The sequence below is a fragment of the Dermacentor albipictus genome, chromosome 9 (genome assembly GCF_038994185.2).
Source record: "Dermacentor albipictus isolate Rhodes 1998 colony chromosome 9, USDA_Dalb.pri_finalv2, whole genome shotgun sequence".
NCBI lineage: Eukaryota > Metazoa > Arthropoda > Arachnida > Ixodida > Ixodidae > Dermacentor > Dermacentor albipictus.
In genome coordinates, this window is record NC_091829.1 from 110,659,830 (window position 1) to 110,672,077 (window position 12,248).

The 12,248-nt window shown below is 47.1% G+C and overlaps 1 long non-coding RNA gene across 1 annotated transcript in view; it reads right to left on the minus strand.

Moving 5' to 3' along the window:
* Positions 1 to 12,217, minus strand: part of LOC139049614 (uncharacterized) — a 28,283-nt gene extending 16,066 nt beyond the window's left edge. The window contains exon 1 of the long non-coding RNA XR_011508424.1: positions 12,113 to 12,217. This is a non-coding gene — a long non-coding RNA (uncharacterized lncRNA). The remainder of the gene's footprint in view (positions 1 to 12,112) is intronic.
* Between the last annotated feature and the right edge of the window lie 31 nt (positions 12,218 to 12,248).

Below are 12,248 nucleotides of genomic sequence, written 5' to 3' on the forward strand. Positions count from 1 at the left end.
CGGCGTGCTGGATGTTCTGGCGGGCGATGGAACGTTGGCGGCGCAGCTCGTCAAAGCTCTGGCAGAGGTTAATGAGGACGGATACGCTAGTTGGGCCTTTGGCCAGCAACATCTGGAATGCGCTGTCCTCGATGCCCTTGAGGATGTGTTTGATCTTGTCATCCTCTGACATGCTGGGATTGACCCGCTTGCACAAATCGAGAACATCCTCGATGTAGCTGGGGAATGTTTCTCCAGGCTGCTGTGCGCGCTGGCGTAGACGCTGTTCAGCGCGTAGCGTACGCACAGCTGGGCGATCAAACACTTCTGCAAACAGAGTCTTAAAGGCGGACCAGCTTGTAAAGTCTGATTCGTGGTTGAAGAACCAAAGTTTGGCTACGTCGGCGAGGTAGAACGGCACGTTGGTCAGCTTAGACTGGTCATCCCATCGGTTATGGGCACTTACACGTTCGTACGATGAGAGCCAGTCTTCCACGTCGTGTTCGGCGGTCCCACTGAAAATGGGTGGGTCGCGCTGACGAGGGACGCCGGCGCAGATGACAGTGGAAGCCGGTGGGGCGGGCAACGAGGTGGCGGGATCAGGCATAGTGCAAGGCGATCTTGTTGGCAGGGTTCGAGTGCGGAGCTCCAGGACGAGGCGAAGGATCTCAGCAACCTCCACCAAATGCGATGAGGTTTATTCTCGTTCACGACGTTGTGGAACGCTAGGCAAAACAAGGCACTGCAAGGGCTGTCCGAAGCACGGGGTCGCTCGAGATCACGGCACGGCCCTTCGTCTTCCTCTTCAGACGGCACATACACAGGGGCGCGTCTGCTTCATTACAATATATATATATATATATATATATATATATATATATAAGCATTCACTCCGACGAAGGCCGGTCCATTCGTCTTTCTTCCTTTTTTGAATGATATATATATATATATATATATATATATATATATATATATATATATATATATATATATATATATATGGGAACGCGGCATATGCTATATTTTCGGATTTGAATGTAACTCATTTGCCTCCTGTTTTGTTTGTTCCTGCTTTATTTCCCAACAACTTTACCGTGTGCCTGTGTGGTTCTCTGTTGTAGTTGTTATTGTTGCTGTTTTCTTAATGGACGATTAACAAGTGAACGTTATGCACCCACTCCTGCCTTGGCTACCAAAAGGTGGACGGTAGTATTGAACATTTTTTTTTAAATACAAAGGCAAGGCAGACTATGAGACTTGTCAGGTAGTGCGGGACCATTTTTCCCAGTCTTTTAAAACAAACAAAACAACAACATAAACATAAAGAAACAGAGCAAACGTTTCCATCATACGATTAGACGCATTCGGATACGTCAAAGACCTATATGTGCAAGATGAGCGACTAGACCGAATGCTTACGCACAATCTGGTGAGTCCCACTAAGCAATTGTGCAGTAATTGGTATTCAATGGCGACAGTTTCGAGCCATCACCTCCGGTGATATACTGTCACCTTTGGGATGCCTCGCGCGACTCTGCTGTGGAGGCAATGTAGCATTCGGCCGAAAGCATTCTTGGCATGGCCATATAAAAGCAATTAAATAGCGGTTGACATCTTACAAAGACAAGGACTTCAGGTGTGGATTAGTGATCTGGTTGCTTTTAAACTGCGATATGTCCCTCCTGAGTCGGCCTCGAGTTTTTAGGCTGCACTGTTTCGGTTTACTTCGATCCTTCTTCGCCCTAATTATGCATCACTGCTGCGGCGTAAAAAGCACTACGCTAACTTGGTTTGTTGTTTTCATCGAAAGCTTCATTTTGAGACCTTGGGGGGGGGGGGGGGGGGGGTCCTACGTGCACTAAAAGGGGCCCAAATCGTCTAATATACTAGGCGAAAGTGGCCAGAAACCGAGATCCTAGGGACTCGAAATCGATCTGAAGTCGCCAAAGCAGACATTGTGTTCAAAAGGCTGTTAGCCGCATGCGCCGACCCGCCCGGTTCCGAGTAGCGCGAAACCTCGCGAGGATGTTTGCTTCACCGATAGCGACATCTTCTAGTGCAGTTATGAGATATTTTCATTTTCAACTGAGCATCCGTCTATGTCACAGAGCGAGGTGTGTAGCTGCATCGTGGTTATGCAGTAATTCATATTTTCCTCAGAACACAATCTTCAATAGCGTTTATAGTACTTCTCCACAGATAAGAACTGCTAAAAATTATATCGAAAAAAGGGAGAAAGCATTCACACGGCAGAATAAATGCTAATTGTGCGGATAGTTCGACAATAGTAGACAAATTTATGCGCAGCAGTATTTCATTTTATCACACCAAATAAAAAAGAACTCGGGGCAGACAGCCGAGAACAAAGGCAGCGACGGCACTCCAAATAGCGGTTAGATGAGCAAGGGCAGATTGGCTTGAATAAATAGCTTTTGCGTGCCCCAGGCCTCCTAATCGCTTATCTATAGCGAGTCAATGCGAGGCCGTTTCGATAATGGCTCGGACAAAGCATGGTTCGCTTGTTGGCTGAAAGGTGAGCACGCGGACACGCTCATTGACGATTGAGCGGTCTGTTCACTTGTATCCACTCGCCCAAGGACACTGAACGATCCCCTCTTTGAGCCACGATATCGTGCTGGATTGCGAGAACACATATGCGCTTTGGCACTTCGTTATCAGGTTTCCTAAGAATTGCATATTTTTTATCGTCGAACGCAGTATCTCGCCTTCGCTGAGCCGTGCTCCTTGTAGGGCTAAAGAAAATAGCGCTTCTTCCGCTATTTTACTTGCGCTATCTTGGCTCAGCTCATGGGCTTTAAGGTGTATAGGGATGGCACTTGAGAAATGATTTTTTTTTCTTCTAACGCATGGTTTTCAATAGCAGCTTAACCTTTTGTCGTTAGGTGACGTTTAACTGGAATTGGATGGAATTATCAAATGATAACCATCAAGCTCGTTAGGAGACAGGGAAGAATTGAGTGGGTAAGTTGCGTGCTTGACTACTGGTCGCTAGAGGAGAAATATGGAGAACAGCTATGCAGTACAATGCACTAAAATGCAATACAGTAGAACATGCTACATCACAATACAATTTATTTCCCTCAATTCATTCAGATCGAGGAGGCGGGGGAAAATGTGAAAGCGCTTGACGAGTTTCCCACCTCCTCTACAGTATGCAGTGGCCGGGGACCATTGACATTCCCGCTGGGAATAATAAAGTAAATCTTGTAGAACTTGCTAATAATTCTTATTACACTGTTTATCACAGGCAACAGTCAATTGATTACCAACTACAGACACATTTCCTTTATGTCTACTTGACGAAAATTCCTAAATTACATTACACACGAACGCCTCAATGAACATATTTGACGGAGATCAACATAGTTCTTGCTCCGAAATGATGGCAACCGAACACTGTCAGTGGCGACTTCCTTTCGGTCTGGTGCCTTGGCCCTCGGTGGGTTCTGGTGGCTGCTGGGCCGACAAGCCCCCCCCCCCCCCCCCCCCCCAATAACGCGGAGGAAACGTCAAGCCACGACGCTGTGGGGCCTCGGACGGAGCGGAGCGTAGGCAAGAGGTCTCAAACGAGAGCCAGATTTCATCTAGGAACGACAGCAACCACCAGGAGTGCCTGCCACCACAAGCGGGAGCCCGCCCGTCTCTGCCGCTACGACAGTGGTGATGCCTGAACGGCGGCGCTGCCTACGGAGGGCCGACTCGCCTTCTAGAGCGTTCCAACCTATGTCCCGGTGAACCAGCTGTTTTGTGGCTCAAATTCTAGATGGCGCTACAAATTGTTCCTCGCACCCAGCGCTGCGTCGCCTGCAGGAGCCCATGCGCAGCGAGGCGTGTAGCAAGGCGAAGTGGGCTCTCTGTTCTTTGGCTAAGTCGCCTGTTGTGAAACTATGCGCACCTTTCCGCTGTTGCCCGCGTCACGTCGTGCTCCAGCAGGCCATCGAGTGCCGCTAGCCACCTGCCGAAGTTCCCGGATATTTCGTTGCTTTTTAGGTGCATGAACATTTATTACACTCGGTTCCAATGTCATGGTAGCGGCTGTTAAAACAATCCGATTCTTTAAATCGGTATGCTTTTACTGAAGCTGTATTTTTTAAGGTTCAACTCAAATTAAAAGCCATAAGGAACTGCCTTGCATTTATGGGCGCTCAGTATATCTTTAAGTCAAAATATGATATATGGGTTCGCTTACTAGTAAGCGTTTTCGTTTTGTGTCTGCGTTCATAAAGTGTAATTTACGTGCATGCTTCAGCTTGTGTTGCCGCTTGGTTCAATGAATGAACGAACGAATGAATGAATGAATGAATGAATGAATGAATGAATGAATGAATGAATGAATGAATGAATGAATGAATGAATGAATGTGCGTTGTTTAGTGGCGCAAGGGCCAGGTATGGTCAAAGAGCGCCAAGACAGTGTTAGTGATTTCACGGTGGAATGTTGAGTTCTGTGAAGTTTATGTGACGTGGCTGTAAAGAGGCCTAAAAATAATCGCTGTAAAGTACGTAAAATCTACGCGCAATAAGATTATGGCGATGACTAATGACGAGTACTATGAGCCTTACGCTGCACTGCGGAGCAATGATATGATATACAGAACATATAAGAAGCAAAAATTATCTACAGCACCACTGCCTCACCAGAGCCCTTGAAGCACAAGGGCCTGGAGGCATGTGCTATACAGTACGACTATCACAGCGGCATGAAGAGAGGAAGCGCTACGAATTTATGGGACTAATAACATGTAATACCGCATCTCTGAGGAAACCTAGGACTGTGTCTGTATTAAAAAATGGTTCTGGACCGAGAAACATTAGAGGATGAAGAGGAATGTGATGCCGGTAAGCTAAGGAAAAATGTCTCTTTCTCTCAAATTCGGCTTTCCGACACTCCAGGAGGACGTGGAGGACGGTCAGCCTCTCTCCGCATCTACCACAGGTTGGACTGTCATTTCCCGTGGGTAGAAAATTATGGGTGCCAAATGTGTGTCCTATACGCAGATGACAGAATAGGACATCTGTTCGGCACGATTTTGTAGCAGAGGGCCAGAATCCTAACTGTGGCTTTATCAGGTGGAGCTTATTATTTGTTTCCGCGTCCCACGTGCATTGCCAGTGATTTCGCCGTTTCTTTCGTAAGAAAGGCCTCAGATCTGTGAGGGGCACATCAGCGGAAGGGTTAACAGCTTGCGATGTGATTGAAGTGGCCCTCCCGTCCGCCAGAACGTTACCCTCAATGCTCCTATGGCCAGGCACCCAGCATATAATGATATGCTGGTTAGATATGTACGCTTTACACAAGACGGAATAGAGTTCATTAAATACTGGAATTTTGTGTGTATATAGTGACATCAAGGCTTTCACGACGCTTAGGGAGCCTGTATATATCGTTGATTTTTCAAGGTTTTATTTTCTTACATGCTTCACAGCAGACAGTAATGTGTAGGCCTCGGCCATAAACATACTTGTTTCCGGATGCAGTACATCGGATTCTGAGAAGGATCAGCCGACGGCTGCATAGGATACCCCGGCATTGACTTCGAAGCATTCGTGTAGAACTCTGCGCAGGGGTGCTTCTGCTGGAGTTCTAGGAAACGCATTCGGATTTCAATTTCTGGTGCGTGTTTTGTTACTTCTAGAAAGGATATGTCACATTCTACCACCTGCCACTCTCAAGGTGGTAACAGCTTGGTTGGATGCATTAAACGAAGCTCGAGGAGTGGGACATGCTTTTCACCACTAACTCCCTCACACGAAGCGAGAAAGGCTGTCTTACAGAAGGACGATTACAGAAAGGTGCAGCACACGTCATATCGTTAACAGTGCTAAAACATGGATGTTTATGATTGGAGTGTATTTTCAGGAAATATGTGAGGCTCATTTAAGTTCTCTGCAGATGCAGTCACCATTCATTTGATTCCGCGTACAAGTTTTCAATAGGGCTTGTCCTGAAAGCGCCAGTAGTTACGCGGATACCTAGATGGTGGAGAGGATCTAGAAACTTTAGTGCGCTCGGAGCGGCAGAGTTATATACGACGGCACTATAGTCCAATCGTGATCGAATTAGGCTCTTAAAAACATTCATCAGACATTTCCTGTCGCAACCCCATGTTGTGTGGGACAGAATTTTAAGTAAGTTCATTGTCCGTAGACATTTTATTTTAAGATATTTGATGTGCTGAATAAAAGTAAGCTTCGTGTCAAGTATAATACCTAGAAATTTGTGTTCTTTGTTGACAGGTATTGGATGTCCACACAGTTGAACACAATGATATGGAATCAGGCCTCTCTTTCTAGTAAAAAGAACACAAGAACTTTCGTGGGGGTTGATTTTAAATCCGTTTTTGTCGGCCCACTTGGACAACTTGTTTAAGCCCTGCTGTACCTGTCTCTCGCATACCGCGTGGTTACAGGATTTGAAGCCGATGTGAATGTCGTCCACGTAGACGGAATAAAAAATGGCAGGTGGTAATGAAGCACGAAGCGTGTTCATCTTCACGATAAAGAGCGTACAACTAAGCACGCCTCCCTGGGGTACACCTGTTTCTTGTGTAAATGGTCGTGACAATACGTTGCCGATTTTCACGCGGAAGATAAGATCCAACAAATAGCTTTCAATTATTTTCAGCATATTTCCACAGATGCCCATTCCTCACAAGTCGCGCAAGATCCCGTAACGCCATGTTGTGTCATACGCCTTCTCCATCGAGGAATATTGATAAGAAAAACTGTTTATGTACAAATGCATCGCCGATATATCCTTCAATGCGTACAAGATGATCTGTTGTGGACAGGCCTTCTCTGAATCCAAACTGATAGGGATCAAGTATGTTGCTGAGTTCAAGGAAATGTATGAGTCCGCGATTAATCCTTTTTTCAAAAAGCTTACACAGGCAGCTTGTAAGAGCTATCAGGTGATAACCTGCCGCCATGGATGGGTCCTTCCACTGCTTCAAAACAGGGACAACAATCGCTCCTTTCCATGTGTCTGGAAGGTAGCCGGCAGTCCAAATAGTGTTGAAGAGTGCGAGTTGTGTCACTTGTGTGTCACTGCGTAAGTTTGGTCATGTCATACATGACCCGGTCAGGTCCCGGTGCAGTGCTCTTGCATGAGATCAAGGCAGCTCTCAACTCGGCAATGCTGAATGGTTGTTTATATGCTTCGTCGTGTCTGCATTTACGTACGAATGGCTTAAGTTCTATGTCTTTGTGTTTAAGGAAAGGTTTAGAATAGGAGACTGTGCTCGACACGTGCTCAAAGTGTTCCCCAGGAGAGTCTGCCTGGTCTTGCATGGTGTTCCCTTGGTCGTTCACCATAGGCAACGAATGAATTTGTTGCCTTTTTAGCTTTCTCAAGCCATTCCACACTATTGCCCCCTGCTTGTATGAATTAATGTCGGAGAGGAACCTCACCCACCTTTCTCTCTTTGCCTGACTGCGTGTCCACCTTCCCAGGGATTTAATTTGTTTGAACTGGATTAGATTTTCGGCATTAGGCGATCTGCGCAATACGACCCATGCCTTGTTCTGTCTCTTTCGCGCCTTTCTACAGTCTTCGTTCCACCAGGGAACACGTCTTTTAACTGAACCACCATTTGTCTGCGGGATAAACTTTTCGGCTGCATCAGTAATAAAAGCGGTAAAATATGCAATGGCATCATTTATAGTAAAATTATTGATAAAATACGCTGGTAAATAAGATAATTCTTTGAAATGCTCCCAATCCGCGGATGCTAATTTCCATCGAGGAATATGTGGAGGGTTCTCATGCAAAGTTATCAGGTGTAAAGTTACAGGAAAGTGGTCACTTCCACATAATTTATTGGTCACGGACCATTCTATGTATGGCATAAGAGAAGAAGAACCGATTGCTAGATCTACCGCTGATTATGTGTTGTTTTGGACACTGTAATACGTCGGCTCCTTCTTACTGAACAGGCAGGCACTAGAGATCAGAAGAAACTTTTCAATCAATCGGCCTCTCGCGTCGCATCGCGGATCTCTCCACATCGTGTTGTGGGCGTTAAAATCACCTGCGAGTATGTAGGGTTCAGGAAGCTGATTAATTAGGTTATAGAAAACGGTTTTTATCAGGTGATAGTTAGGCGGTATGTATAAAGAGCACACAGTCACCAGTTTGTTAAAAAGAATTGCCCGAACTGACACTGCCTCAAGGGGCGTCTGGAGGGCGATCTGTTGACAAGCTACAGACTTGTTCGCAACTATTGCAACACCACCGGAGGCATTAGCCTCGTTGCGATATTTACGATAGATTGTGCATTGACGAAGAAAGTTTGTGTGTGTGGGTTTCCAATGTCTCTCTTGAACACACAGCAGCCTTGGATTATGTTTGTGTAGTAGTTCTCTAATGTCGTCGAGGTTATAAAGAAGTCCTCGTGCATTCCACTGTAGCATCTGTATTTACATTATGACGAATGTTTTGGGTGCTGTGTGTTTAAGAGATTGAAATTAGTTCACGGGCCCTTTGGAGGCGCCGTGACGAGAGTTTTGTCTTTTTTGAAGCAGTCGAAAGATGCTCGCTCCTCCTTAGGCGCTGGTGCCGCCGTCTTACTGGTCGTTGTGTCCAGCGCCTCGCAAGAGGCGCTGGACACGTGCTCTTCCGAGCGCTTTGTTGGACGTGAAGGCCTCGGCACGTTGGACGAGACCTTTGAGACCACCTGCCCGGAGGTAGATGGCCCCTTCTGCTGGGGTGGCGGAGCAGCGCTAGCTGCAACCGCTGCGGGGGCATATTGCGTAACTGCCGACTGACTGCTTGTGGGTCGGACAGCCGCCGGAAGCCTTTGTGTCGCTGCCCCCTGACGCGCCACATCGGCAAAAGTGTTCTTGGGCAGATAGGATACCCGCCTGCGTGCCTCTTTGAAGCTTATATTTGCCTTTAGTTTAATTGTTACAATTTCCTTTTCTTTTTTCCATGATGGGCACGACCGCGAGTATGCGGCATGCTCCCCATCACAGTTTACACAGTGGAGAGAGTTCTCGCAAGCTTCAGAGGTGTGGTCACGGGCACTACATTTCGCGCAAGTTTGACGGCCCCGGCAGCTCTGCGAACTGGGGCCGAAACGCTGGCACTTGAAACATCTGAGGGGATTTGGCACGTATGGCCTAATACGGAGCTTAATGTACCCGGCCTCGATGTACTCGGGCAGGGAACTTGAACCAAAGGTGAGTATTAGGGGCTTGGTTTCAATTTCTTTGCCATCCCACCTCATCTTAATTCTCTTGACATTGATAACATTCTGCTCACTGAAGCCCTCCAAGAGCTCTGCCGCTGTCAGCTGCAGCAAATAATCATCAGAGACAACGCCGCGGGAGGTACTCAGAGTGCAGTGTGGAGTTACTGTCAATGAAGAATCCCCAAATGACACTAGACTACAGGGACACGCTACAGGGACCTTAAAAACAGGTCCTGGAGACGCCTGCTGTACGTTATCACTATAACCAAATATGGAATAACCTAGGTTGGCTATTTACACAAGGTTAACCCTTGCTGCCTGGAAAAATTGGAAGTAAGAGGAAGCTAGGAAAAGACAGGAAAGACGAAGGCTAGAGGGAGAGAGAGACAGGAAAAGGCAACTACCGATTTCCCTCGGGTGGGTCAGTCCGGGGGTGCCGTCTACGTGAAGCCGAGGCCAAAGGGGTGTGTTGCATCCACCGGGGGGCCTTAATGGTCCCAACACCCAGCATCCGCTCAACCCCCAGAATCCCCCTTTCCCCGGACACGGCTAAGCCGCGCACGGTTAAACGCGGGAGGTTCCAACCCTCGTGTGCTCGGGTACGTGGTGTCGCAACACACCAAACACCTGCTGACGCAGACGCCAATGCGGGGCCGCATGGTTCAGCCGACATGCTATACATCATACGAGTCCTGTGAGCAAGCTCACATCTGTAGCTAAAATTGTTCAACTGTTTTTGGCACACACTACGCCGCCTAATTCGGCGACGGGTAGCCGCGCTGACCGAAAATTAGTAATGGCGCGCCACAGCACCTTAGATACATCGGCAAAAATTATGTTTCATTCTGGGACGCTCCATAAAACAACTGCAATGTTATTCACGCAGCGGTCACGAATGTAGCAGCGGGACTGGCATTCACCCCAAAAAAACCGTTCGTATTCCTTTCTACTTGCGTATTGGCTTAGTGTCCGCGACCACCGTCACAAACCATTGTGCGACTGCTGCTCTCTTCAAAAACGGCGTGCTGTTGTCGCCTTCATTACCGCTAGTAGAACGGCGAGGGCTAAGTTCGGCGACACACCGATATTTTTTACTCATGGAAATAGGCTAATCGTATCTTTACTGGTTGCAGTCGGGACGGTTCGAGGTCGTCGACCCTCGTCACGGAAAATACGGTTTGCTCCACTGGAATGCCGTTCAAGACGACCCGTCCCTTCCACCTGAGCGCTTTCTAGGCGAAGAGGCAACGCCCGACGGAGGCAGCCATCGAAGAATATAGCCGATGGAGTGTCCCCATTGGCCGAACATGACGCCACTTGCACGGGCCCTACGATTGGATGACAGTGAAAGACACCTTTTCGGGCTCGGCGATTGGATCAAAATGACACCTGCATGGGCTCGACGGCTGGCTGAAAATAGCGTGACCCCGACAGACTGAAGGGGCTATAACCAAAGGAACCATCGGAAAAGAGAGAGACGTTCTTCTTGCAGCAGGCCCCAGCGTTCAATTTGTTGCTGGCCGTCGATGGCATTTTACTGTTTTGCGTCCCTCTATTTATGCGCATAATGTAAATAAACTTTCATTTCTCTAAGTCCCCCTCAACGTCGGTATACCCCTGCACTCAAATGCAAGATCAGATAACTTCCTGCGCGGTATTCCTCCGTCTGCTGCCTCTAAATTCTACATTTACGACTAATTTCGCTCAGGTGGCCCACTTTATTGCTTTGTGCAAATGTGAATAGTTCTACAAGATACAAAAGAAAACGCGTGTAAATGGGTCGTTCAGTGCCTTGTTTAATGGGTTTGTCATAGTCGTCATCATCATCAGCCTATTTTATTTCCACTGCAGGACAAAGGCCTCTCCCTGCGATTTCCAATTACCCTTGTCCTGCGCCAACCGAATCCAACTGGCACCTGCGAATTTCTTAATTTCATCACCCCACCTAGTCTTCTGCCGTCCTCGATTGAGCTTCCCTTCTCTTGGCACCCATTCTGTAACCATAATGGCCCACCGGTTGTATAACCTACGCAACACATGTCCTTCCCAGCTCCATTTTTTTCTCTTAGTGTCAATGAGAATGTCGGCTATCCCCGTCTGCTCTCTGATCCACACCGCTCCTTTCCTGTCTTTTAACGTTACGCCTAACGTTCTTCATGCCGTCGCTCTTTGCGCGGTCCTTAGCTTCTTTTCAAGCTTCTTTTCAGTCTCCAAGTCTCTGCCCCATATGTCAGCACTCGTAAAATGCACTGATTGTACACCTTACTTTTCAGTAATAATGGTAAGCTTCCAGCAAGGAGCTGACAATATCTGCCGTAGGCGCTTCAACCCATGTTTATTATTCTGCGAACTTCCTTCTCATGATCAGGGTGCCCTGCGAGTAATTGACCTAGGTAAACCTACTCCTTCACAGACTCTAGAGGCTGGCTGGCCATATTGAACTATTGTTCCCTTTCCCGGCTATTGATCATTATCTTTGTCTTCTGCATATTAATCTTCAACCCCACTCTTTCTCTGTGTTAAGGTCCTCAATGATTCGTTGTAACTCGTCCCCTGTGTTGCTGAACAGGGCAATATGTCATCTGCAAATAGAAGGTTGCTGAGATATTCGCCGTTAATTCTCACTCCTAAGTTTTCCCAGTTTAATAACATGAATACTTCTTCCAAACACGCAGTGAATAGCATTGGAGAGGTGTGTCTCCGTGTCTGACGCCTTTATACGTATCTTCCTACTTGTGGAAAATTAAGGTAGCTGTAGAATCTATGTAGATATCTTCCAATATATTCGCGTAAGCGTCCTGTACTCCTTCATTACAGTAATGCCTCTATGACTGCTACTATCTCTCCTGAATCAAATGCCTTTTCTTAATTCGTGAAAGCTATATAGAGAGGGTGATTGTACTCTATAGATTTCTCGATTACCTGATCGATGACATGGACGTGATCCATTGTAAAGTGTCCCTTCCTGAAACCAGCCTGTTCCCTTGGTAGACTAAAGTCCAGTGTTGCCCTTATTCTTTGCAATTTATCTTGGTGAAACCGCTGTAATGAAAACAAA